The sequence below is a fragment of the Rhinopithecus roxellana genome, chromosome 12 (genome assembly GCF_007565055.1).
Source record: "Rhinopithecus roxellana isolate Shanxi Qingling chromosome 12, ASM756505v1, whole genome shotgun sequence".
NCBI lineage: Eukaryota > Metazoa > Chordata > Mammalia > Primates > Cercopithecidae > Rhinopithecus > Rhinopithecus roxellana.
Window position 1 is genome coordinate 129097869 of NC_044560.1, and position 26011 is coordinate 129123879.

The 26011-nt window shown below is 43.1% G+C and overlaps 1 pseudogene; it reads left to right on the top strand.

The window, feature by feature from the left end:
- The first annotated feature begins 596 nt into the window (after nt 1-596).
- On the top strand, nt 597-21885 carry LOC104671917 (annotated as a pseudogene).
- The last annotated feature ends 4126 nt before the right edge of the window (nt 21886-26011 follow it).

Genomic DNA, 26011 nt, shown 5'->3' on the forward strand with positions numbered 1-26011 from the left:
GCTACAGCCAAGCTAGACACAATTAGAGAAAGGAAGGGTCCCTCTACCAGTGACACACAGCTCACCCACAGCACAATGGGGTGTCCCTGTGACAGGGACCTGGTGCAGCTTCAGCCTCCTGCACTGAAGGGGAGAGCCAGATGGGGAGGAAAGAGGGAAAAGGGTGCGAATGTGCACCCGACCCAGAGCCATCAGGACAGCAGGAGGCTGAGGCCCGGGACTGTGCTTGCCCAAGCTACAGGGCATGTGTGTGCCTGTGTGTGTCTCTTTTGTGTTTGTGTTTCTGCACCTAGTGTGTGCCGAGGTTTGGTGACCGAATCACTGCTGAAAAAGGCAGAGGCCTCCACAATTCCCAGGGACCTGACACACAGACAAAAGGAAAAAGAAAAGGAGGGACAAGGAGGCAGGACTGAGAGGGGAGGGGACAGAGAGGTGTCCTGGGCACAGACCCCGCCCATGAGCCTGAGAAGTGCTCCTGCCCTGGGAAGAGGCTCAGCACAGAAGGAGGAAGGACAGCACAGCTGACAGCCGTGCTCAGAAAGTTTCTGGATCCCAGGATCATCTCCACAGAAGAGAACACGCAGGCAGCACAGGCCATGGGGCCCCTCTCAGTGCCTCCCTGCACACTGCACATCACCTGGAAGGAGCTCCTGCTCACAGGTGAGGAGAGAACTTCCTGGGAGAGGACAGGAGGAGGAAGCAGAATGATTGGATGGGGTTTCCTGGAGAGGATGAGATTCTAAAAAATAAAAGCACTTTGAGAGGCTGAGGTGGGTGGATCATGAGGTCAGGAATTCAAGACCAGTCTGATCAACACAGTGAAGCCCCGTCTCTACTAAAAACACAAAAAAATAACCAGGTGTGGTGGTGTGCTCCTGTAATCCTAGCTACTTGAGAGGCTGAGGCAGGAGAATTGCATGAACCCAGGAGGCAGAGGTTGCAGTGAGCTGAGATTGTGTCACTGCATGCCAGCCTGGGTGACAGCGTGAGACTCCGTCTCAAAAAAAAAAAAAAAAAAAAAAAAAGAGGAAAGAAGGGTCTGTTGGAGACTGGATAGGGGAAAATGTACCAGTGAGGGACAGGGGTCAAAACAGGAAAATCACATTGAAATGGAATTGATAAGAGGTAGAAAAATCTCAAGTGTTCTCTTTTTCTGGTTAATCATCACTGGCCACCACATTTTGAAAAACAATAATAATAATTATTATCAGATGACACTTCAAATGAAAATATAAGCAGGGCATGAAACACTGTCCTCACCAGAAAACCTCTACCATTGGGTAAAGAAAAAAAAAAAACACCCCAGGCATGGAGGGTCCTTGGAACTCTCACATCTACAGGAGTTTGAAGCCTGTCCCAGGCACTGGGGTGCAACCCAGATAACAAACGTCCCTGTCCTCACAGAGCTCACGCTCTTATGGGCAGGAAGACAGACATGCAAAGAGATCTGGAATGTGAGGTCAGGTGTTGGCAAGAGCTCTGGAGAGAGCAGAGCAGGGAAAGTCAGAAAGGGAAGGCCCAGGGTCTCTGAAAGAGGTGTCAGGAAAGAAGTCTAAGGATGCCCTGATATGAGCAGGACCTGAGGGCAGTGTGGAGTAAGCCGTGCAGACCTCTGGGGAAGAGGATTCCAAAGAGAAAAATGCCGAGTTCAGAAGGGTTGAAGGAATGGGGGTCGTGCCTCTGACCTTGATCCAGTAGGACAGTAGGACACAAACACACAATCACACACACAGAAAAAAAGGGGTGTGTGTGTGTATGTGTGTGTGTTTGTGTGTGTGTGTGTATGTCTTCAAGGCTGATGATTGAAGAGATCATCTCAGGACCCAGGGCCCCATCTTTTCACCCCAATACATAGGTCTCAATATTGACTGATGCTCTCTCCACCTCCTAGCATCACTTTTAATCTTCTGGAACCCGCCCACCACTGCCCAAGTCATGATTGAAGCTCAACCAACCAAAGTTTCTGAGGGGAAGGATGTTCTTCTACTTGTCCACAATTTGCCCCGGAATGTTGCTGCCTACGTGTGGTACAAAGGGCAAATAATGGACTTCTACCAATTTATTACAGCATATTCAAGAGACCCTGATAGAATTCTATTTGGGCCTGCATACAGTGGACGAGAAACACTATATTCCAATGGATCCCTGCGGATCCAGAATGTCACCAAGCAGGACACAGGATCCTACACCATAAAAGTCATGAAGCGAATTGATGAGACTAAAGGAGTAACTGGACATTTCACCTTATACCGTGAGTGATTCCACATGATCCTTGGGTGTTGGGGGGTGAGGGTCACTTCTACTTTGCACAATCAGGATTGTCAGGCCTAGACTATGCCTGTGTCCCTCTCTGCATTATGTCCCATGTTGGGGTTTCGGCATTTAGTGCACGACACACACAAAGGAGACAAACTTCAACAGATCAGAATTCCTTTCCTGCCTCCAGACCCTGCAGACACTTGTTGCACAGGAAGGACAGTCTGATGGAGCGGGGAGGGCGGGGGTTCTCAGCAGGAGAAGATCAGTCTCAGGCAAGCACTTCATGCCCTCTTCATGAACTTGACCCTGAGAAAACCCTGGAGAACTGAGCAGGGCTTTGCCTAAGAGTCCCCATGAGATACTCTCAGACAAGTTCAGCACAAGAAGCCTCAACCCCAGACCCCTGTCCCTAAATCCTTACTCCAGATAAAACTGAGGAGCCTGGGCCAGAGCTGGGTTGTGGCAGGGCTTACTGGGACCAAGGATTCACCAGCTGTCTGAGGACTATGTCTCCTGGAGCTGTTCCCCAGCCAGGGCTCAGCCCTCAGAGCCTCATCTAGGCAAGGACAGAACTTTCTTCACCGGAGACTCAGAGTGGAGAGGACAGAAAGACAAGCTTTATAGGCCATAGGCCAACTGTTTTGCGAGGCTTAGGACACTCCATAGAAACTCTAATGTTCCCGAAGCAGAAACAGAAGAGGAAAAATGTACCTGGCAGCAGCTTGTCCATAGGGATCTGATCTAAAGGTTCTCTCTCTTGGAATGAATAATAATAATTGCTGTTTGTGTGAACACCTCCAATGTGCCAAGCATTAGGTCACATGACTGTGAATAATTTACAATTTATTCACAGATAGCATGAAAAGCCACAGTCCATTTGCCATTTAGCTTCTTTGAGGGAAAACTGAGGCACAGGAAGGCACAGTCACTGAACCAGAGTCACACAAACACAAAAGGCAGATCAGGGTCACATGAGGTCTATCTGCAGTCACAGGCTCATCCTGTCCTCCACTAGAAGTAAGGGCTTGTTTTTTGGCTCAAATTCTCTCTTCTTAGGCATCCAAACCTCAGAGGAGTGAGAGCAAATGGTCAGCTGATTAGTCTGTACTCCAGAACTAAATCACCTGCCTCAACTGTCAGAGTCAGTGCAAAAAATGTCCAGGCCTCCCCCTCAGATCTTAACCCCTATCACTGAACCTGAAATCCTGTGTTTCCCAAAATGTCTATGTCACTGGCATGACAGGATAAAGGAGAGGACCTGGTTTTCTTTCCCCACTCACACCCTGCACCAGCACAGGCCCAGTGAGAGACACACACTCAGGTGCTCTCACATAACAAATGAAGGAATTGAGTGAAGAAATGAATGATCCATAACGTCTTTAGAGAGTGGATCCTGGATGCAGAATCCTAGGAAGTTCTAGCCACACCTGTCCCTTGTCCATCAGAGGCTGACACTCATGTTTCATACCCCCACTACCTCTTGTCCCTAAAGCCATCCCACCTCATGTGTAACTCTGAAGCTCTTTGGCCACTGGAGGGTTTTCAGGTCTTCCTGGTCCTGGACTGTGGAAATAGGGGCACCTGGTCCCTGAGGTCTCTGAAGTCACTGTAGGCCCCACTGTTCACTGCCATGCTGCCTCTGCCTCTCTCTGCTTCTCTCTGTCCCTCATCTTCCTCCCACTTCATTCTAACTGGCAAGCCCCGTCCTGCACAGCTTCTTTCTCCACACCTAGGCCTTCCCCAGACACTCCCTCTAACTAGGCTGACTGTTCTGTTCCCTTCCTGCTAATACTGTGGCCTGGCCCACTTTCCAGGAAAAAGGAAAGGCACAGAAATCACCTGGAGTTGCCACTCCTGCCAGGCTTCATCTCAAGCCAATGTCCCCAGGTCACTAAGAGAATAAGCTTCCACTGTATCCCCACCCAGGGCTCTGTCCCTTTGTGAGGCTGATCTGTGGACAAGACCATGGGACAGGGATAGGCAGCTCCTCCACCCACTCTTATAATTCCCAGACAAGTTCTTCTGGCCTCCTGCACAAACAAAACCAATTTATCCAGATGGTGATTTGCAGTAAAGAAAGATTTTAATGACTGCAAGTCTGCCAAACAGGAGGACGGAGGTTTATTATTACTCAAATCAGCCTCCCAAGTGGATCAGGGTTTATAGATTTTCAAGGATAGTTTCAGGGGCACAGGAGTAAAAAATGGGTACTGCTGATTGTTTGGGGATGGAATCATGCCGACTGAGGGAAATGATCTGTTTGTGCTTGAATCCACCTCTAGGTGGGGACCACGTGCCTGGCTGAGCCATTAGTCACGGGTATGGATGAGGTCAGCCGGCTGCCAGAATGCAAAGAATGAGAAACATCTCAAAAGACCAATCTCAGGTTCTACAATAGTGATGTTATCTATAGGAGCAATTAGTTACAAATTTTGTAAACTCTGGCCAAATGACATTTGAGTACTAAGGGATTATAGAAACTGTGCCTACATTTTAGCAGAATTCAGTTCCCTCCTATAATCTTAGTCTCATGGTCTTTCACCAGTTTTACAAAGGCAATCCCTGGGCAAAATAAGGGTATTAGTTTTATGGAGGAACTATTATCATTCTTGCTTCAAAGTTAAACCATAAACTACATTCCACCCATGGTTAGCCTGGCCTATGTCCAGGAATGAGTGAGGACAGCCAGCCTGAGACTAGATGCCAGATGGAGTCAGCCATGCTAGTTTGCTGTCACTGTTGGAATCTTTGCACAGACTCACCAGGGTGTCAGAGACTGGACAGGCCTGCAGTCCCCAAAGCCGATGTGCTGATTTCACCCATTTCCCTCATGACTCCATCCTCAACCTACTATGGAGCTCACATTCTCCAGGCACTTCCTAGAGACTTCTGGTTTCCTGTCAGGCATATAACAAGCTAGAAATTTGTCACTTGGTTTTATCAGTAAGTAAACAGCTGAAGAAACTCAAAAGTCACCAACTCGTTAAAATCCCTCAGAGATGGCAAGGCACAGTGGCTCACGCCTGTAATCCTGGCACTTTGGGAGTCTGAGGTGGGCAGATCACGAGGTCAGGAGATTGAGACCATTCTGGCAAACACGGTGAAACCTCGTCTCTACTAAAAATAGAAACAAATTAGCCGGGCGTGGTGGGGGCCACCTGTAGTCCCAACTACACAGGAGACTGAGGCAGGAGAATAGCATGAACCCGGAGGTGTAGCTTGCAGTGAGCCAAGATCGTGCCAGTGCACTCCAGCCTGGGCAACAGAGTGAGACTCTGTCTCAGGATAAAAAAAAAAAAAAAAAGCCGTTAGAGAAATGAAGAAGGCTTTTGATGCTTACTGGTAGAATGCACACAACTGAGGAAAGAATCCCTAGCTTGAGGATGTGTCAATAGAAAATTCCAAAACTGAAACAGGAAAGTTCAAAAACAGTAGGGGTAAAAAAAGTGGAACAATATATTCTCCTTCATATTTAGTATTTTGTATCGACAATAGCAATTTTTAAAATTTTGTGGGGATGGAGCAAGATGGCCAAAGGGGCAGAGCAAGATGGTCGAATAGGAACAGCTCCAGTCTCTAGCTCCCAGCGGGAGCCACACAGAAGACAGGTGATTTCTGCATTTTCAACTGAGGTACTGGGGTCATCTCACTAGGGAGTGCCAGACAATGGGTGCTGGTCAGCTGCTGCAGCCCAACTGGCGAGAGCTGAAGCTGGGTGAGGCATTGCCTCACCTGGGAAGGGCAAAGGGAAAGGGAATTCCTTTTCCTACCCAGGGGAACTGAGACACACAACACCTGGAAAATCGGGTAACTCCCACCCCAATACTGCACTTTACCAAGGGTCTTAGCAAACGGGCACACCAGGAGATAATATCCCACACCTGGCTGGGAGGGTCCAATGCACACAGAGCATCCCTCATTGCTAGCACAGTAGTCTGTGATCTAACCGCAAGGCAGCAGGTAGGCTGGGGGAGGGGCGCCTGCCATTGCTGAGGCTTAAGTAGGTAAACAAAGCCTCTGGGAAGCTCCAACTGGGTGGAGCCCATAGCAGCTCATGGAGGCCTGCCTGTCTCTGTAGACTCCACCTCTGGGGACAGGGCACAGCTGAATAACAACAACAACAACAACAAAGCAGCAAAAACCTCTGCAGATGCAAACAACTCTGTCTGACAGCTTTGAAGAGAGCAGTGGATCTCCTAATATGGAGGTTGAGATCTGAGAAGGGACAGACTGCCTGCTCAAGTGGGTCCCTGTCCCCTGAGTAGCCTAACTGGGAGACATCCCTCACTAGGGGCAGACCGACACCCCACACCTCACACGGTGGAGTACACCCCTAACAGGAAGCTTCCAAAGCAAGAATCTGACAGGTACACTTGGTGTTCAGCAATATTCTATCTTCTGCAGCCTCTGCTGCTGATACCCAGGCAAACAGGGTCTGGAGTGGACCTCAAGCAATCTCCAACAGACCTACAGCTGAGGGTCCTGACTGTTAGAAGGAAAATCAAGAAAGAGGAAGGACACCCATACCAAAATCCCATCAGTATGTCACCATCATCAAAGACCAGAGGCAGATAAAACCACAAAGATGGCGAGAAAGCAGGGCAGAGAAGCTGGAAATTCAAAAAATAAGAGTACATATGCCCCTGCAAAGGAACGCAGCTCATCGTCAGCAACGGATCAAAGCTGGATGGAGAATGACTTAGATGAGATGAGAGAAGAAGGCTTCAGTCCATCAAACTTCTCAGACCTAAAGGAGGAATTACATACCCAGCACAAAGAAATTAAGAATGTTGAAAAAAGAGTGGAATAATTGATAACTAGAATAATTAATGCAGAGCAGGCCATAAACGAACTGGCAGAGATGAAAACCATGACACGAGAAATACATGACTAATGCACAAGCTTCAGTAACCGACCCAATCAACTGGAAGAAAGAGTATCAACGATTGAGGATCAAATGAATGAAATGAAGCGAGAAGTGAAATCTAAAGAAAAAGGAAGAAAAAGAAATGAACAAAGCCTGCAAGAAGTATGGGATTATGTAAAAAGACCAAATCTATGTCTGATTGGGGTGCCTGAAAGCGAGGGGGAAAATGGAACCAAGTTGGAAAACACTCTTCAGGATATCATCCAGGAGAACTTGTCCAACCTAGTAGGGCAGGCCAACATTCAAATTCAGGAAATACAGAGAACGCCACAAAGATACTCCTCGAGAAGAGCAACTCCAAGACACATAATTGTCAGATTCACCAAAGTTGAAATGAAGGAAAAAATCTTAAGGACAGCCAGAGAGAAAGCTTGGGTTACTCGCAAAGGGAAGCCCATCAGACTAACAGCAGGTCTCTTGGCAGAAACTCTACAAGCCAGAAGAGAGTGGGGGCCAATATTCAACATTCTTAAAGAAAAGAATTTTAAACCCAGAATTACATATCCAGCCAAACTAAGTTTCAAAAGTGAAGGAGAAATAAAATCTTTTACAGATAAGCAAATGCTTAGAGATTTTGTCACCACCAGGGCTGCCTTACAAGAGACCCTGAAGGAAGCACTAAACATGGAAAGGAACAACCAGTACCAGCCATTGCAAAAACATGCAAAAATGTAAAGGCCATCGAGACTAGGAAGAAACTGCATGAACTAATGAGCAAAATCACCAGTTAATATCATAATGGCAGGATCAAGTTCACACATAACAATATTAACCTTAAATGTAAATGGACTAAATGATCCAATTAAAAGACACAGACTGGCAAACTGGACAAAGAGTCAAGACCCATCAGTGTGCTGTATTCAGGAGACCCATCTCACATGCAGAGACATACATAGGCTCAAAATAAAGGGATGGAGGAAGATCTACCAAGCAAATGGAGAACAAAAAAAAGCAGCGGTTGCAATACTAGTCTCTGATAAAACAGAATTTAAACCATCAAAGATCAAAAGAGACAAAGAAGGCCATTACATAATGGTAAAGGGATCAATTCAACAGGAAGAGCTAACTATCCTAAATATATGTGCACTGAATACAGGAGCACCCAGATTCATAAAGCAAGTCCTTAGAGACTCTCAAAGAGACTTAGACTCCCATACAATAATAATAGGAGACTTCAACACCCCGCTGTCAACATTAGACAGATCAATGAGACAGAAAGTTAACAAGCATATCCAGGAATTGAACTCATCTCTGCAGCAAGCAGACCTAATAGACATCTACAGAACTCTCCACCCCAAATCAACAGATATACATTCTTCTCAGCACCACATCACACTTTTTCCAAAATTGACCACATAATTGGAAGTAAAACACTCCTCAGCAAATGTACAAGAACAGAAATTATAACAAACTGTCTCTCAGACCACAGTGCAATCAAACTAGAACTCAGGACTAAGAAACTCAATCAAAACTGCTCAACTACATGGAAACTGAACAACCTGCTCCTGAATGACTACTGGGTACATAACGAAATGAAGGCAGAAATAAAGATGTTATTTGAAACGAATAAGAATGAAGATACAACATACCAGAATCTCTGGGACACATTTAAAGCAGTGTGCAGAGGGAAATTTATAGCACTAAATGCCCACAAGAGAAAGCAGGAAAGATCTAAAATTGACACTCTAACATCACAATTAAAAGAACTAGAGAAGCAAGAGCAAACACATTCAGAAGCGAGCAGAAGGCAAGAAATAACTAAGATCAGAGCAGAACTGAAGGAAACAGAGACACAAAAACCCTCCAAAAAATCAATGAATCCAGGAGTTGTTTTTTTTGAAAAGATCACCAAAATTGATAGACCGCTAGCAAGACTAAAAAAGCAGAAAAGAGAGAAGAATCAAATAGACGCAATAAAAAATGATAAAGGGGATATCACCACCGACCCCACAGAAATACAAACTACCATCAGAGAATACTATAAACACCTCTACACAAAGAAACTAGAAAATCCAGAAGAAATGGATAATTTCCTGGACACTTACACTCTCCCAAGACTAAACCAGGAAGAAGTTGAATCCCTGAATAGACCAATCGCAGGCTCTGAAATTGAGGCAATAATTAATAGCCTACCAACTAAAAAAAGTCCAGGACCAGATGGATTGAGAGCTGAATTCTACCAGAGGTACAAGGAGGAGCTGGTACCATTCCTTCTGAAACTCTTCCAATCAATAGAAAAAGAGGGAATCCTCTCTAACTCATTTTATGAGGCCAACATCATCCTGATACCAAAGTCTGGCAGAGACACAACAAAAAAAGAGAATTTTAGACCGATATTCCTGATGAACATCGATGCAAAAATCCTCAATAAAATACTGGCAAACTGGATCCAGCAACACATCAAAAAGCTTATCCATCATGATTAACTGGGCTTCATCCCTGTGATGCAAGTCTGGTTCAACATACGCAAATCAATAAACGTAATCCAGTATATAAACAGAACCAAAGACAAAAATTACATGATTATCTCAATAGATGCCAAAAAGGCCTTTGAGAAAATTTAGCAGCCCTTCATGCTAAAAACGCTCAATAAATTCAGTATTGATGAAACGTATCTCAAAATAATAAGAGCTATTTATGACAAACCCACAGCCAATATCATACTGAATGGGCAAAAACTGGAAAAATTCCCTTTGAAAACTGGCACAAGACAGGGATGCCCTCTTTCACCACTCCTATTCAATATAGTGTTGGAAGTTCTGGCTAGGGCAATCAGGCAAGAGAAAGAAATAAAGGGTATTCAGTTAGGAAAAGAAGAAGTCAAATTGTCCCTGTTTGCAGATGACATGATTGTATATTTAGAAAATCCCATTGTCTCAGCTGAAAATCTCCTTAAGCTGATAAGAAACTTCAGCAAAGTCTCAGGACTCAAAATTAATGTGCAAAAATCACCAACATTCTTATACACCAGTAACAGACAATCAGAGAGCCAAATCATGAATGAACTTCCATTCACAATTGCTTCAAAGAGAATAAAATCCCTAGAAATCCAACTTACAAGGGATGTAAAGGACCTCTTCAAGGAGAACTACAAACCACTGCTCAGTGAAATAAAAGAGGACACAAACAAATGGAAGAACATACCATGCTCATGGATAGGAAGAATCAATATCGTGAAAATGGCCATACTGCCCAAGGTAATTTCTAGATTCAACGCCATTCCCATCAAGCTACCAATGACTTTCTTCACAGAATTGGAAAACACTGCTTCAAAGTTCATATGGAACCAAAAAAGATCCCGCATTGCCAAGACAATCCTAAGTCAAAAGAACAAAGCTGGAGGCATCACGCTACCTGACTTCCAACTATACTACAAGGCTACAGTAACCAAAACAGCATGGTACTGGTACCAAAACAGAGATATAGACCAATGGAACAGAACAGAGTCCTCAGAAATAATACCACACATCTACAGCCATCTGAACTTTGACAAACCTGAGAAAAAGAAGAAATGGGGAAAGGATTCCCTATGTAATAAATGGTGCTGGGAAAATTGGCTAGCCATAAGTAGAAAGCTGAAACTGGATCCTTTCCTTACTCCTTATACAAAAATTAATTCAAGATGGATTAGAGACTTAAATGTTAGATCTAATACCATAAAAAACCCTAGAAGAAAAGCTAGGTAATACCATTCAGGACATAGGCATGGACAAGGACTTCATGTCTAAAACACCAAAAGCAATGGCAACAAAAGCCAGAATTGACAAATGGGATCAAATTAAACTACAAAGCTTCTGCACAGCAAAAGAAACTACCATCAGAGTGAACAAGCAACCTACAGAATGGGAGAAAATTTTTGCAATCTACTCATCTGTCAAAGGGCTAGTATCCAGAACCTACAAAGAACTCAAACAAATTTACAAGAAAAAAACAAACAACCCCATCAAAAAGTGGGCAAAGGATGTGAACAGACATTTCTCAAAAGAAGACATGCATACAGCCAACAGACACATGAAAAAATGCTCGTCATCACTGGCCATCAGAGAAATGCAAATCAAAACCACAATGAGATAACATCTCACACCAGTTAGAATGGCAATCATTAAAAAGTCAGGAAACAACAGGTGCTGGAGAGGATGTAGAGAAATAGGAACACTTTTACACTGTTGGTGGGACTGTAAACTAGTTCAACCATTATGGAAAACAATATGGCGATTCCTCAAGGATCTAGAACTAGAAGTACCATATGACCCAGCCATCCCATTACTGGGTATATACCCAAAGGATTATAAATCATGCTGCTATAAAGACACATGCACACGTATGTTTATTGCGGCACTATTCACAATAGCAAAGACTTGGAATCAACCCAAGTGTCCATCAGTGACAGACTGGATTAAGAAAATATGGCACATATACACCATGGAATACTATGCAGCCATAAAAAACGATGAGTTTGTGTCCTTTGTAGGGACATGGATGCAGCTGGAAACCATCATTCTCAGCAAACTATCACAAGAACAGAAAACCAAACACTGTGTGTTCTCACTCATAGGTGGGAACTGAACAATGAGATCACTTGGATTCGGGAAGGGGAACATCACACACCAGGGCCTATTATTGGGAAGGTGGAGGGGGGAGGGATTGCATTGGGAATTATACCTGATGTAAATGACGAATTGATGGGTCCTGACGAGTTGATGGGTGCAGCACACCAATATGGCACAAGTATACCTATGTAACAAACCTGCACGTTATGCACATATACCCTAGAACTTAAAGTATAACAATAATAACAACAACAACAACAATAATAATAATAATAAAAAGAAAGGCAGTACTGTTGGTGCCATGCTTAACTTGAAAAAAAAAGAAAACAATTATTTTCAAAGGAAATTGTTTTAAAACATAATTTTTTAAAATAACGTCTAAACGCTCTTTCACAGAGGAGCCCTAAGTCATGCTACAATAAAGATGTAAGTAGAAAAAAAAAATTTTCTGTAGTTGTGGGACAACTACCAAGGCTGTAACATACATGTAATGGGAATACTAGTGGTTTCGGGGACCTGTTGGAGGTGGCGAGGGGGTGCTGTCTGATGGTTTTACTGCCTGTGCCACACACAGTTGTTTCCTCCTGATGATGCCATTTTCATAAGTTGGGGTTCTTCGTGTGGGGGACACATGAGCCATTGGCGTATCACTAAGACACTTCCTAATTCACAGAAACATAAACTCTAGTTGTATTTCCTGAGGTTAAGAGAAAATGAAGAAAGCATTTCACATACCTGTTTTGGGCTCCTCCTCATTTTTCCTAACTCTGCAGAGAAATTAGAAACACGGAGTTCTTTCTATATTTACTAACATAACACATATCACTTCTTTTAATTCTGCAACTTTCCTCCCTTTATGTAATTGACACACTGACCAGTTCTTAAGGGACTCTCTCTACTTAAGGACTTGCTAATTTCAAATCATCTTTGGCATCTTTCTTTGAGCATAATGTGATCCTACTGGAATTCACCCCACACCTAAACCTTAATTGGTTATCAAGAGAAATACTACTACCAGCAATTGATCTTAAATGTTTGTACCACCAGTAAAAATTTCCACTTATGACAACATTTTAATGTCTTCTCCAAATTTTGTTTTTTTTTGTTACTAGAGTCAGAACATAACATGACTTCTAAACACCTAACTTTTTATTGGAAAATTACAGTATTACAAATTGAGCATCCCAAATCCGGAAATCCAAAATCTGAAATGCTCCCAAATCCAACACTTCTGACAACTTATATGATGCTAAAAAGAAGTGCTCACAGGAGCATTTTGGATTTTAAATTTTTCAGATTTGGGGTGCTAACACAGTACATCTACAGCAAATATTCCAAGATAAAAAAAAGTTAGAAATTCAAAACACCTGGTTTTAAGCTTTCTGCATAAGGAACACTTTGTCTGCATGAACTATAAGCTGTACAGGAGATCTCTAGATCCTCCTCTTCCTGCATAACTGAAAGCGCACACCCCTAGAAAAATGCCCTATTCTCCCAAACCCAGGTCCTGGAAACCACTATTCTACTCTCTGATTCACTCTAGAATCCACTGAGATGAGATGCATAGAGTAGTCAAACTCATAGAATCAGAAAGTAGAATGTCTAATGAGAGAAAGTATCTGCAAGACTTCTTCCCAAATATTGGTCTAATAGCCACCAAACACAAATGGTCCGTGGGGGCTAGACTTCCATCATCAGTTCATGTTCGCCCTTTCCATCAGTCAGTTCTGCATTTGCAAACATCAACATGTATTTCCAGAAATATCCACATGGTCCTCACCTGTCCTCTACAGCGGGAAGGGAACATCATGGACACAGAACAGGGAACATGGTCTTGGTCCAAAGCTATCAGCTCTTGCTTGTCCCCTTCACTCTTTGTAGGTCATTCCTTGGACTCTGCTCTATCTTTAGAGGTCACTGGCTCAAGTCAGTCACTATGAGACAGCTGGGAAAACTGCCCCACCTTGTGGCTCCACTGCCTGATGACTGAACCGACCTCCAGGCTTGACTCTGGTCTCCCCTGTATTATTTCTGCTGAAGTACCCAGTCCCAGGCCAGGCTTTCCAGTACCCAAAGAGTTTAAGGACAATGGGAAGTTCCATTATCCATCTCTAGGATATCCTTGAAAGGGAAGCTGCAGAGAAACCATACCTTGGAGGGCAAAGTAAGACTGAAACTAAGAAGATTCCAGCACTGCATGCTCCAGGTGAGGACCACAGGGTAGGCCAGGCAGGCAATTGGAGAGGGAGGGACTCAGAGAGGCACCAGGGGCTGTGACTGCTAGTCACATGTCTTTCTGTGACCCAATGCTGCTGCTGAATTCACACTTGAGAAAGTCTGTGCTTCTCCCACATACAGAAGGAAGCCTCACAGTCTCTGAGCCCTCAGATTGCTATGCATCTGTCTTGTAACACACACACCTGCCATGGGCTTTTAAGGACTTGGGTCGGCTGAGAAGTGGGAAATGCCATCTCTGATTGAAAAATGTCTTTGGAGGAATCAAAGGTGCCACACAGGGCTATCTTCTCTCTGTTATCTGCACAGTGGAGACTCCCAAGCCCTCCATCTCCAGCAGCAACTTAAACCCCAGGGAGGGCACGGAGACTGTGATCTTATCCTGTGATCCTGACACTGAGGATGCAAGCTACCGGTGGTGGATAAAGGGTCAGAGCCTCCCTATCAGTCGCCCATGGCAGCTGTCCGAAAACAACAGGATCCTCACTCTATATGGTGTCACAAAGGATATTGCAGGACCCTATGAATGTGAAATGAAGAACCCAGTGAGTGCCAGCCGCAGTGACCCAGTCACCCTGAATCTCATCTGTGAGTATCTTCTGTTCCTCTGTGAGGCAGGCTGCCATCCCAAATACACATGGCCAGAGACCAGGCCTCCCAGTCCCTCTCAGGTTCAAGTACAGAGACCTTTATCCCTGGACATCAAAGCTGACCATGACTACTAAGGGTAGGCTTAGGTTTGATCAACAATTGGAGAGAAGAGGCTGCTCCTGTCAAGGGAGGCTCAGGGTCCACAGATAATGACGGGAGAAACAGGTGAATGTCTCAGGCTCCAGATCAGTGAACACAGCAGGGATTTGGCTGGGACTTCAGTGTTGTGACTTAGCTCACAGGGTCACTGTGGCCCTTCCACAGACCAGGATTTTCCCTTCCCTCTCACAGCATCAGCTGTGACTTTATTCTCTTTGCTCCAGATGGCTTGGATGCCCCCACCATTTCTTCTTCATACACCTATTAGCACACAGGGGAAGTCCTCTAGCTCTCCTGCCTCACAGACTCTCACCCACTGGCAGAGCATTCTTGGCTGATTGATGGGAAGTTCCAGCAATCAGCACCAGTGTTCTTTATCCCCCAAATCACTAAAACATATACAGGGGTCTATGTCTGCTTCATCCATAACTCAGCCACTGGTGGAACACATCTCATAATCAAGAGGATCACAGTCCCTGGTAAGTGGATCCCTGGAGCTTTGGCAACGTATTTTCCAGTGAAGTCTATCTGACTATCAGGGAAGAGCCACCTGCCCTCTGCAAAGGGAGAGGGAAAATCAAAAACCCAGGGCAGGGATTACGTTTCTGCTTCAAAACCACCAGCTTTTGCCTGTCACCTTCACTCTTTCTAGTTCATTCTTTAGACTATACAGCAACAGTGAACAATCTGAAAGGAAATTAAGAAAAGCATTTCAATTCACATTAACATCAAAAGGAATAAAATATTTTGGAATAAATTTAACCAAAAAGGTCAAAAGGTTATACCCTGAAAACTCCAAAACATTACGGAAAGTAACTAAAGATGACATCAATATATGGAAAGACATTTCATTCTCACGGATTGGAAGAATCAATATTGTTAGGAAGACAATGCTACCCAACGTGAGCTGCAGATTCAACGCAACCACTACCAGAATCCCAGTAAGATTTTTTGCAGAATTACAAAAATCTGTCCTAAATCTGACCTGACAGGCTCTTATTAATGACTGCTACAACAGAGACACTGAGAAAAAGATGCAACCATGAAAAGGTGGAAACTTTTGATGACATAGAAAATAGCAATCAACTTTCTCACATCCCAAAGCCTTCAAAAATATACAAGTGCAGCATGGCTAGTACGGAATTGACCAAAAATTAATCATGAAGCTAGAAACGTGGTGAGAGAAAAAAAAAGGGCAAGAATGTATTTGGCCTATCACCTCCCACTTTGGCATATGAATCAGATGCTGAAAAGAAATGCTCACTGGAGCATTTTAGATTTTGAATCTTTCAGATTTGGGATGCTAAACCAGTAAGTGTACAGCAGATCTCTAGAACCTCCCCATCTGCGCACACATGAACAACTTCTGACTCTCCGCACTCCCAGCTCCTGACAACCAGCAGTCTCCTCTCAGATTCACTCGGGAATCCACTTACATGAGGTCCCTAGAGTAGTCAAACCCATGGAATCGGAGTGTAGAGTGTACAATGAAAGAAAATATTTGCAAAAATTCTCCCCGAATGTGTCTCATATCCATCAAACACACATGGTCCATGAGGACCAGATTTCCAGCAGTTCATTCCCACCCTTCCACCAGTCAGTTCTGCATTTGCAAATATCCACATGTATTTCTGGAAAGATCCACATAGTCCTCACCTGCCCTCTGCAGAAGGAGAGGAAACTTAAAAGAACCCAGAACAGGGAACATGGTTCTGCTCCAAAGCCACCAGCTCTTGCCTGTCCCCTTCACTCTTTCTACATCATTCCTTGCACTCTGCTCTATCTTTGGAGGTCACTGGCTCAAGTAAGTCATCATGAAACACCTGCAAAAAACTGCCCCACCTTGTGCCTCCACTGCCTGATGACTGAACTGACCTCCAGGCTTGACTCTGGTCTCCCCTGTCTTATTTCTGCTGAAACATCCAGTCCCAGGCCAGACTGCTCAGTATCTTCAGGGTTTCAGGATAATGGGAAGTCCCATTATTACTCATCTCTGGAATGTCCTTGGAAATGGAAGCTGCAGAAAAATCACATCTAGGGGGGCAAAGTAGGATGGAATTTGGAAGAGGCCCAGCAGTCGCACATTACTGGTAAGGAACCCAAGGTGAACCAGCCAGTCAGTTGATTAGAGAGGGACTGGGAGGGGTACCAGGGGCTGTGACTCCCACTGACGTGTCTGTCCATGACCCAACACTGCTGCTCAATTCACACTTGAGAAAGTCTGTGCTTCCCTAAGACAGAGCAGGCAGCCTCACAGTCTTTGAGCCCTTAGATCATCATGCATCTGTCTTCTGACACACGCACCAGTTATTGACTTTCAAGGACGCGGGTGGGCTGAGAGGTGGGAGATGCCAACTGTGATTGAAGGATGCCTGTGGAGGAATCATAGGTGCCACACAGGACAAACTTCTCTCTGTTATCCATGCAGCGGAGCTGCCCAAGCCTTACATAACCAGCAACAACTTCAACCCCATGGAGAATAAGAATGTTGTAGCCTTAGCTTTGAACCTAAGACTCAGGGCTACTCCTACTTGTGGACGGTAAATGGTCAGAGCCTCCCGGTCAGTCCCAGGCTAAAGCAATCCGGTAAAAACAGGATCCTCAGTCTACACTATGTCACGAGAAATGACACAGGACCCTATGAATGTGAAATATGGGACCAAGTTGGTAGCATCTGCAGTGACTCAATCACCCTGAATGTCCTTTGTATCTTTGGTTCCTCTGTGGACCAGGCCACCAGATAAAATCCAAACGACCAGAGGCCAGGCATCTCAGTCTCTCTCAGGTCCAAGTACAGACACTTTTATTTCTGGACACCCGAGCTGGCCATGACTCCCTGCCCTGGGGAAACCTGGGTAGGCACAGCCTTAACCAAGAATAGAAGGGGAGGGGCTGCTTTTGTCATGGGAGACTTGGGGTCTACAGCCTGTGATGGGAGGAACAGGTGAATACCTCTGGCCTTGTCTCAGTGAACACAGAAGGGGTTTGGCTGGGCCTTGAGGGTGTGTCTTGACTCAGAGGGACACTGTATCCCTTTAAGAGACCAGGAGCATCCTTTCCCTTGGATGATATCACCTGTGGCTTTATTGTCTTTACTCCAGATGGTCCACAAGTCCCCAGGATTTTATCTTCATTGGCCTACTACCGTTCAGGAAACACCCTCCAGTTGTCCTGCTTCGCGGACTCTAACCCACCGGCAGAGTATTCTTGGACGATTAACGGGAAGTTTCTGCAATCAGGACAAAAGCTCTCTATCCCCCGAATTACTACAAAGCATAGCGGGCTCTATGTTTGCTCTGCTCGTAACTCAGCCACTGACAGTGAACGTTCCACATCCAAGAGGATCAACGTTTTGGGTAAGTGGATCCCTGCATCATTGTCAATAGGGTTTTAGGTGGAGTCTATCTGGCTGTCAGAGAAGAGTCAGGAAAACATTTTTATTCCCAGCCTGTGTCCAATGGGCAGAAGCAAATCCTAAATTCTTCTCCTGAACCCTCCCAATTTGTCTGTACAGACCCTCTTCTCCTTGTTTTTCTGTTTTCTCATGGCTGACCTTGCGTCCAGCCTGGGAAAGGTAGGGAGGGGACTTTGTCAGTCCTGAGCCATATGTGGTGGAAGAAGCTTCACAGAGGGACAAGAAGGAGAGTCCTCAAGGTCAAGTTGCTTCTTGCTGTCACCAACACATCCCTGTTCACCACCATGTCTTTGTTTCCTTTTACCTACTCCATGAGCTACAAGGAACATCTGAGGTTTTGAAGCAAGCTCACATTTTTCCCCCAAATGAGAGGAGGAAGCCCCTTGGATGAGGGAGGAGCAGCTCAGACCGCTCCCTTCTCTACTCCGGGCTTCACTGGTGACTGGCCCTGCCTGACTCCACCTGGGGTGAGACCAGCATGTGTGGAGAAAGAGCCCTGGTGGCCTGCCCTGAATGCAGCTAAATCGAGCTGCCAGGTGAAGTGAAGCCTGGGCTGCAGGGAAATAAGAAGAAAGGGAGCCTTGGGGCAGACTCTTGAGCTGTGTCCTGGCTCTGAAGTCACCGGCTGTATGAGGCGGTGGGCACTGCATGTGGGACACAGACAGAGGACAGTGAGTGATGCACACTTGAATAAATAGGGAGATTCACCTCTGGGGCTCTGCATGGCAGGAAAGGGGCAACGAAAAAAGTGTGTATTTATAGAGTGTAAGACTACCAGGACACTTTATATATATCTAATATAAGATTTATCATTAACTGGCCGGGCGCGGTGGCTCAAGCCTGTAATCCCAGCACTTTGGGAGGCCGAGGCGGGCGGATCACGAGGTCAGGAGATCGAGACCATCCTGGCTAACACGGTGAAACCCCGTCTCTACTAAAAAAATACAAAAAACTAGCCGGGCGAGGTGGCGGGCGCCTGTAGGCCCAGCTACTCGGGAGGCTGAGGCAGGAGAATGGCGTAAACCCGGGAGGCGGAGTTTGCAGTGAGCTGAGATCTGGCCACTGCACTCCAGCCTGGGTGACAGAGCGAGACTCCTTCTCAAAAAAAAAAAAAAAAAAAAAAAAAAAAGATTTATCATTAACTACTTCTAAGTGTGCAATTTAGTGTTGTGTAACCATCACACTATCCATTTCCAGAACTTTTTCCTTTTGCCATATTAAACGTCTGTACCCAATCAACAGTAACTCTCACTTCTTCTCCCCCATCCCTTAGCACATACCATTCTACTTTCGGTCTCTATGTAACTGGCTATTCTATCTTTTATAAATGGAATTATAGAATAATTATCCTTTTGTGTCTGGCTTATTTCAGTTAGCATAATGTCTTCAAGGTTCATCTACTTTGCACGATATATTGGAATTTTATTCCTTGTTAAGTTTGAATAACTTTTCGATGTATAGATATACCTCATTTGCCCACACCCTTATCTTTCAATGGACTTTTCTGTTGTTTCCATTTTTTTGCTATTGTGAGTAATGCTTCTCTGAACATCAATGTGCAAATATTTGTTCAAATTTTCTTCCATTCTATAGGCAGTATGTCCAGAAGTGGAATTGTTGGTTCGAATGGTAATTTATTGTTTAATTTTTTGAGAAACAGCCACACCACTTTTTACAGTGGCTATAACATTTCCCATTCCCATCAGTAACGCACTAGAGCTCCAATTTTTCCATCTATTTGAAAACACTTGTTGTTTTGTGTTGCTGTCGTTGTTTATCAAAGCCATCCTAAAGTGTGTGAGGTGGAGTCACATTGTGGTTTTGATTTGCATATCTCTATGTATTCATGATGCTGAGGAACTCTGCATGGGCTTCTTGGATATTTGCATATCTTCCTTGGAGAAAACTATATTTTCATCCTTGGTTCATTTTTTAATTATGTTTTTGGATGTTTGCTGTTGTTGACTTGTAGTTTTTCATGTATTCTGGAAATTAATTTCTTATCGCACTTATAATTTGCAAATATTTTTCTTGTTTCATGGGTTGCCTTTTTACTTTCTTGATAATGTTCTTCAATATATAAAAGGTTTTGATATTTATGAAGTCCAATGTATCCATTTTATTTGTTGCCTATGCTTTCGTTGTTACAACCAAGAAATCATTTTGAAATCCAATATTATGAAGTTTTTCTCCTATGTTTTGTTCTAACAGTTGTATAGATTTTGCTCTTACATTTAGATCTTTGATCTATTGTGGGTTAATTTTTGTATATGGTGTTAGGTAAAGGTTCCTCTCATTCTTGCCCTTGGATATCCAGCTTTCCCAGTATCATTTGATGAGAACGCTGTCCTTTCCCCATTGAACGATCTTGGCACACTCGATGAAAATCTTTTGGCCATATATGCAAGTATTTCTTTCTGGGCTCTCTGTTCTATCTCATTAATTTCTATGTCCTCCTTTATGCCAGGACCACACTGTATTGGTTACTGGGGCTTTGTAGTAAATGCTGACATCAGGAAATGCGAGTCCTCCAGCCTCATTCTTCCTCTTCAAAGTTGTTTGTCTCTTTAGAGTCATAAGATTCAATATATATTTTAGGATGGATTTTTCTTTTACTGCAAAAATGTCAGTGAGATTCTGATAGGAATTATATTGAATCTGCAGCTCACTTTGGGTGACATTGTTCTCCTGACAATAGTGAGTCTTCTAATTCATGAAAACAAAATGTTTTTCATTTTATTGATGTCAACATTAAGCAATATTTTATGGATTTCAGGTATAATCATTATACCTCTTTGGTTAAACTTATTCCTAAATATTTTATTCTTTTTGACATTAATACAAATTAAAATTTTTTTCTTCATTTCCCTTCAGATTGTTCATGGTTAGTGGGTTGAAATACAACTGATGTTTGAATGTTGATTTTGTATTGTGCAACATTACTGAATTCATTTATTAATTCTAATAGGTTTGTTTCATCTTTAGCATTTTCTACATGTAAGTTCAAGTTATCTGTGAACAGAAATAATTTTACTCCTTTCTTCCAATTTGAACGTCCTTTTAAAAATTCTTGGCTAATTTTTCTGACTAGACCTTTCAATACTACATTGAATAGAATTGTCAAAAGCAGCATACTTGTCTTGTTCCTGCTCATACAGGGAAAGCTTTCAGTCTTTCTCCATAGAGTATGATATTAGCATTGGATTTTTCACATATTGCCTTTATGTTGAAGTGGTTTCCTTCCATTCTTAGATTTTTTTATTATGAAAAAATACTGAATTTTATCAAATACTTTTATTGATTCAATCTTATTACTGATTATAGTTCTATTCATATTTTTGTGTTTTTCTAAGAATTTGTCTATTTCATCTAGGTTATCCAATTTATTGGCATACAATTTTTTACAGTACTTTCATAATCATCATTTTATTCGAATTGGTAGTAATCACTTCACTTCATTTTTTTTCTTTCTTTCTTTCTTTCTTTTTTTTTTTTTTAAGAGAGACAGGGTCTCTCTTTGTAGGCCAGCCCTGGCTGAAATACAGTGGCGTGATTATGGCTTACTGCAGCCATAATCTCAACCTCCTGAGCTCAAGCAATTCTTCTTCAGCGTCCCAAGATACTAGGACTACAGATGCATGCCACCATGCCCAGCTAATTGGTTTTTAAATTTTTTTGGAGAGGGAGGGTCTCCCAAGGTTACCTATGCTGATCCAAACACCTGGCCTCAAGAAATCCTCCCATTGTGACCTTCCAAAGTGCTAAGATAAAAAGATGACCCACCATGCTTGGACTCCATTTTCATTTCTGATTTTAGTAATTTTAATCTTCTCTCTTTTTTTCTTAGTCAGTCTAGTTAATGGTCGTCAATTTTGTTGATTTTACTTTGAAGAATCAACCTTGGTTTCATTAATTTACTCTATTCTTTTTCCATTCTCCATCTATTTTTATCCACTCTAATCCATATTGTGTCCTTCAATCACTGTGCTTGGGTTTAGTTTGTTCTTCTTTCATATCCTGAAGTATGAGAGAGCTTGCTTCATACCATTCTTTTAAAGGTTTCATGCAGTCAATGAAACAAGATGCCACACACAGACGAACCAATGTCAGCAGCTATATTACTACCATTATCATTAGCCTTGAGGTCAAATAGTTCTAGAATCAAATCTCAGATCCACCTATTACTAGTCATATGACACTAGGAGAGATTTTACACTACTGTAAGCTTGTGTCTTGTCATTGACAAAATGGAAATAATATCTACCTGACACGGTTACTGTGTGAATTAAATGACGTACAGGTAAAGTATTTAGCACAACACCTGGCACATAGGACATGCCCCTCAACAGTACCTATGTCCATATATATATAGAAAAAGGGGTACCACATAAAACACTAGGACATGGCTACTGACTACTTGTGGGAGAGAAAGGAAAAAACTAAGTGCAAAGAATCATGCACGGTATGTTACTTTTTACCAACTGAGATGCATCCTGGTTGGGATTGGACATATGAGATAATTTATCATGGAAGATACCTGTGAGGGAATGTGGGGCAGGAATGAAGGTAGTATGGGAAAACCCACAGACCACTATGCAAAACTGACTCCTATGTAAAAGAAAGAGAAAGAAGTTTTAGGTATCAATGCAGTTCTAAGAGAGTTTTTGCAGGGCTGATGGGGAATCCTCCAACCAGTCACCCATTAAAGTTAAAGAGAGCCTCAGAGAACTGGGCTTGCTTTCAAGCCCTTGCTGGGAACCTGTGGGAAGGAAGCTTTCTGTGCAAAGGAGGTGGTGTATTTGAAATGCACTGACCTGGGCCGTCTGTCAATCAGGTCCATGCCATGGACACCTGGCAGGGTCTCATTCATAGCTGCCACCACAGTGACACTGAGAAAAAGATGCAACCATGAAAAGGTGGAAAGGTCTAAAGTTCTAATGACATAGAAAATAGCTATCAGCCTTTCTCACATTTGAAAGTTTTCTGAAATATCTGAGTACAGTAGAGCATTGACAGAGGACTGATCGCCAACCTAGAAACATGGTAAGAGGGGAAAAAAACTGCAAGAATATAATCATCTCCCATCAACTTTCCAACAGAAATAATGTATTCCTTGAAGAAACAGTTATACAGTACCTCATGTTGCATGCTTGTTCCTGAGGCTCCCCCCCTGTAAAATAACATCACCTCCATTCCTTCTTTTCTTTTCTTTCCCATGACAGCTCCTTCAGCAATAGGACGTCCATCTGTGGGTTAATTCGATATAGCAGCCGTGATGTCATTTCTGTATTTCAGGAAGACTGCCAGGTATGATGGCCTTTTCTCTTGTCCTGTTTCCTGCAGAGCTGACTGCCAAGCTTGGTAGAGGAAAAAGACTTATTTGCCTGTATCTGGGACTGGATCTCCTCCTTCCCCACCAAACTCCTGCTTCTGAGCACTAATTCCTGTAGTTCCCTTTTTCCCTGGCCTTTATGCTCCCTATACCCCACTGGCTTTTTGACGTAATTATCTCCGGCCTCTGCTCATTTGTTTCTCAGATTCAAATGAGAAACACAATTTCACATTGTGAAACCCTCTTCATTATTTTTCACATCTCTCAATACTGTAATTCTCTCCATTCCCATAAAGCTCAATCACTTCTCAAAGTGCTGCTTGACTTCTTGTCTCCAGACTTTGAAACCTTCCTTGCAATAGGGCTGCCTCATTATCTTTCTAAAATCTAGTTAATTCACTTAATCAGGAATCTCCAGGCATCTACTCTAGCCTATTTGGTAAGTTCACATTTCTTGTGTTTACTAATCCTTCTCACTTCCTTTACCTCTACTTCCTAGTATAATTCCTCCATCCTAATTAGAACTGTCTTCCTAATATCTCTGCCCCTTCACCCATGTAGACAAAACATTCTTAGTTCCAATGCTATGCTTAAAAACAGGGTGAACTCTCCTCCACCATCTGCACTACAGACTTAACCACACCTTTCATCACAAGTAATCTCTGACCTCATGCAGAACAAAGACTTTAGGATTAGCCTTTGAACCTGAGACTCAGAACAAAAACTATGTGTGATTGAGACCTTTTCCTGATGACCAATTCACGTGTTCCAAAAAGATACAGAAATGAAGAAGGCAAGGTCCCTACCCCAGGGGACATAAAGCCTAAGACAGGAAATGAGACCTGAAAATAATCATGATACCAAAACAGAAAAAAAGTGAAGGCCATAAGAAACCAGAGAAATCTGATGGGAAATATAGCTACACATTGGAATCACTGGAAAACATTTTTTTTTTTTTTTTTGAGACGGACTCTCGCTCTATCGCCCAGGCTAGAGTGCAGTGGCCGGATCTCAGCTCACTGCAAGCTCCGCCTCCTGGGTTTAGGCCATTCTCCTGGCTCAGCCTCCCGAGTAGCTGGGACTACAGGCGCCCGCCACCTCGTCCGGCTAGTTTTTTGTATTTTTTAGTAGAGACGGGGTTTCACGGTGTTAGCCAGGATGGTCTCGATCTCCTGACCTCGTGATCCACCCGTCTCGGCCTCCCAAAGTGCTGGGATTACAGGCTTGAGCCACTGCGCCCGGCCTGGAAAACATTTTTAAAAGTGGATGCTCAAGCCCCACGTATTAGTTCCAGTTTAAGGGTCTGGCGAGGGACCCAGGCACTGGTAATTTTTAATTCTTCCCTGACACTATAAACACGTAAAGAGGATGGAGAACTCTTGTTGTCATAGGTAGAACTTAAAACTAAATCAATGATTTTCAGGTAGAAGTACTGGCATTACCTAAGGACCTTTCTCAATGTACATAAGACTATACTTTTTTGGCTCTAATTATTAGTGAGCTACATAAAGAACTCAGTAATCTAGTTGGGAAACAGAAGCTGAATGGAAAAGCCACCTTATGTGATATGTTAAAATATATATAAAGCATTTTCAAATGAGTGGTAAGTGATGCTAAACGTTCTCTAAATAATATTTATGGGAATGTTAATAATATGAGTATTCCAGACTGGGTGCGGTGGCTCACGCCTGTAATCCCAGCCCTTTGGGAGGCCGAGATGGCAGATCATTAGGTCAGGAGATCGAGACCATCCTGGCTAGCATGGTGAAACCCCGTCTCTACTAAATATGCAAAAACAAAATTTGCCAGTCGTAGTGGCAGGCCCTTGTAGTCCCAGCTACTCCAGAGGCTGAGGCAGGAAATGGTGTGAACCTGGGAGTCAGAACTTGCAGGGAGTAGACATTGTGCCACTGCTCTCCAGCCTGGGAGACAGGGCGAGACTCCATCTCAAAAAAATAAAAATAAAAATGAAAAAATTTAAAAAAATTAGTATTCTAAAAACTATATGAAATTTCTGGAAATCGAATATGTTATCAATCATAGCATCATATGCCACAGAAGTAACTAGATTTCTATGTGAGCTGTGTCTTTACCATAATCAACCTAATAAAAATCTCATTAGATTTTTAACCATAGTCATTTTAAATCTTTGTCATTCCCAGTTGCTTTGATTCTTCCTTGAAGTACTTATAATCAGCTAAAATCCAAAATTCCTTTTTCTTTGAGGAGATATATGGAAAAGACTCTGACAACGACTCTTGAATACAAGTTTCTGATAACTTCAAGATCATAACCACTGGACTCTCTGAGAACTTTCAAAATTTTAATGAACAGTTTGATACCTTCATAAAATTCAAGGCAAAGAAGAAAAAAAACCTCAGTTTTATTGGACTAAATAATCAAAACGATAATGTTTTCATAATTGTTTATTTGAGAATGTGCTGATTCTTTGAATGTTTTAATCTCCAGATTTATGAACTTTCTCTTTTAAGCTATTTATACTTTACAGCAATTTGGTAAAGTATACTTCTGTAAACAAAAAT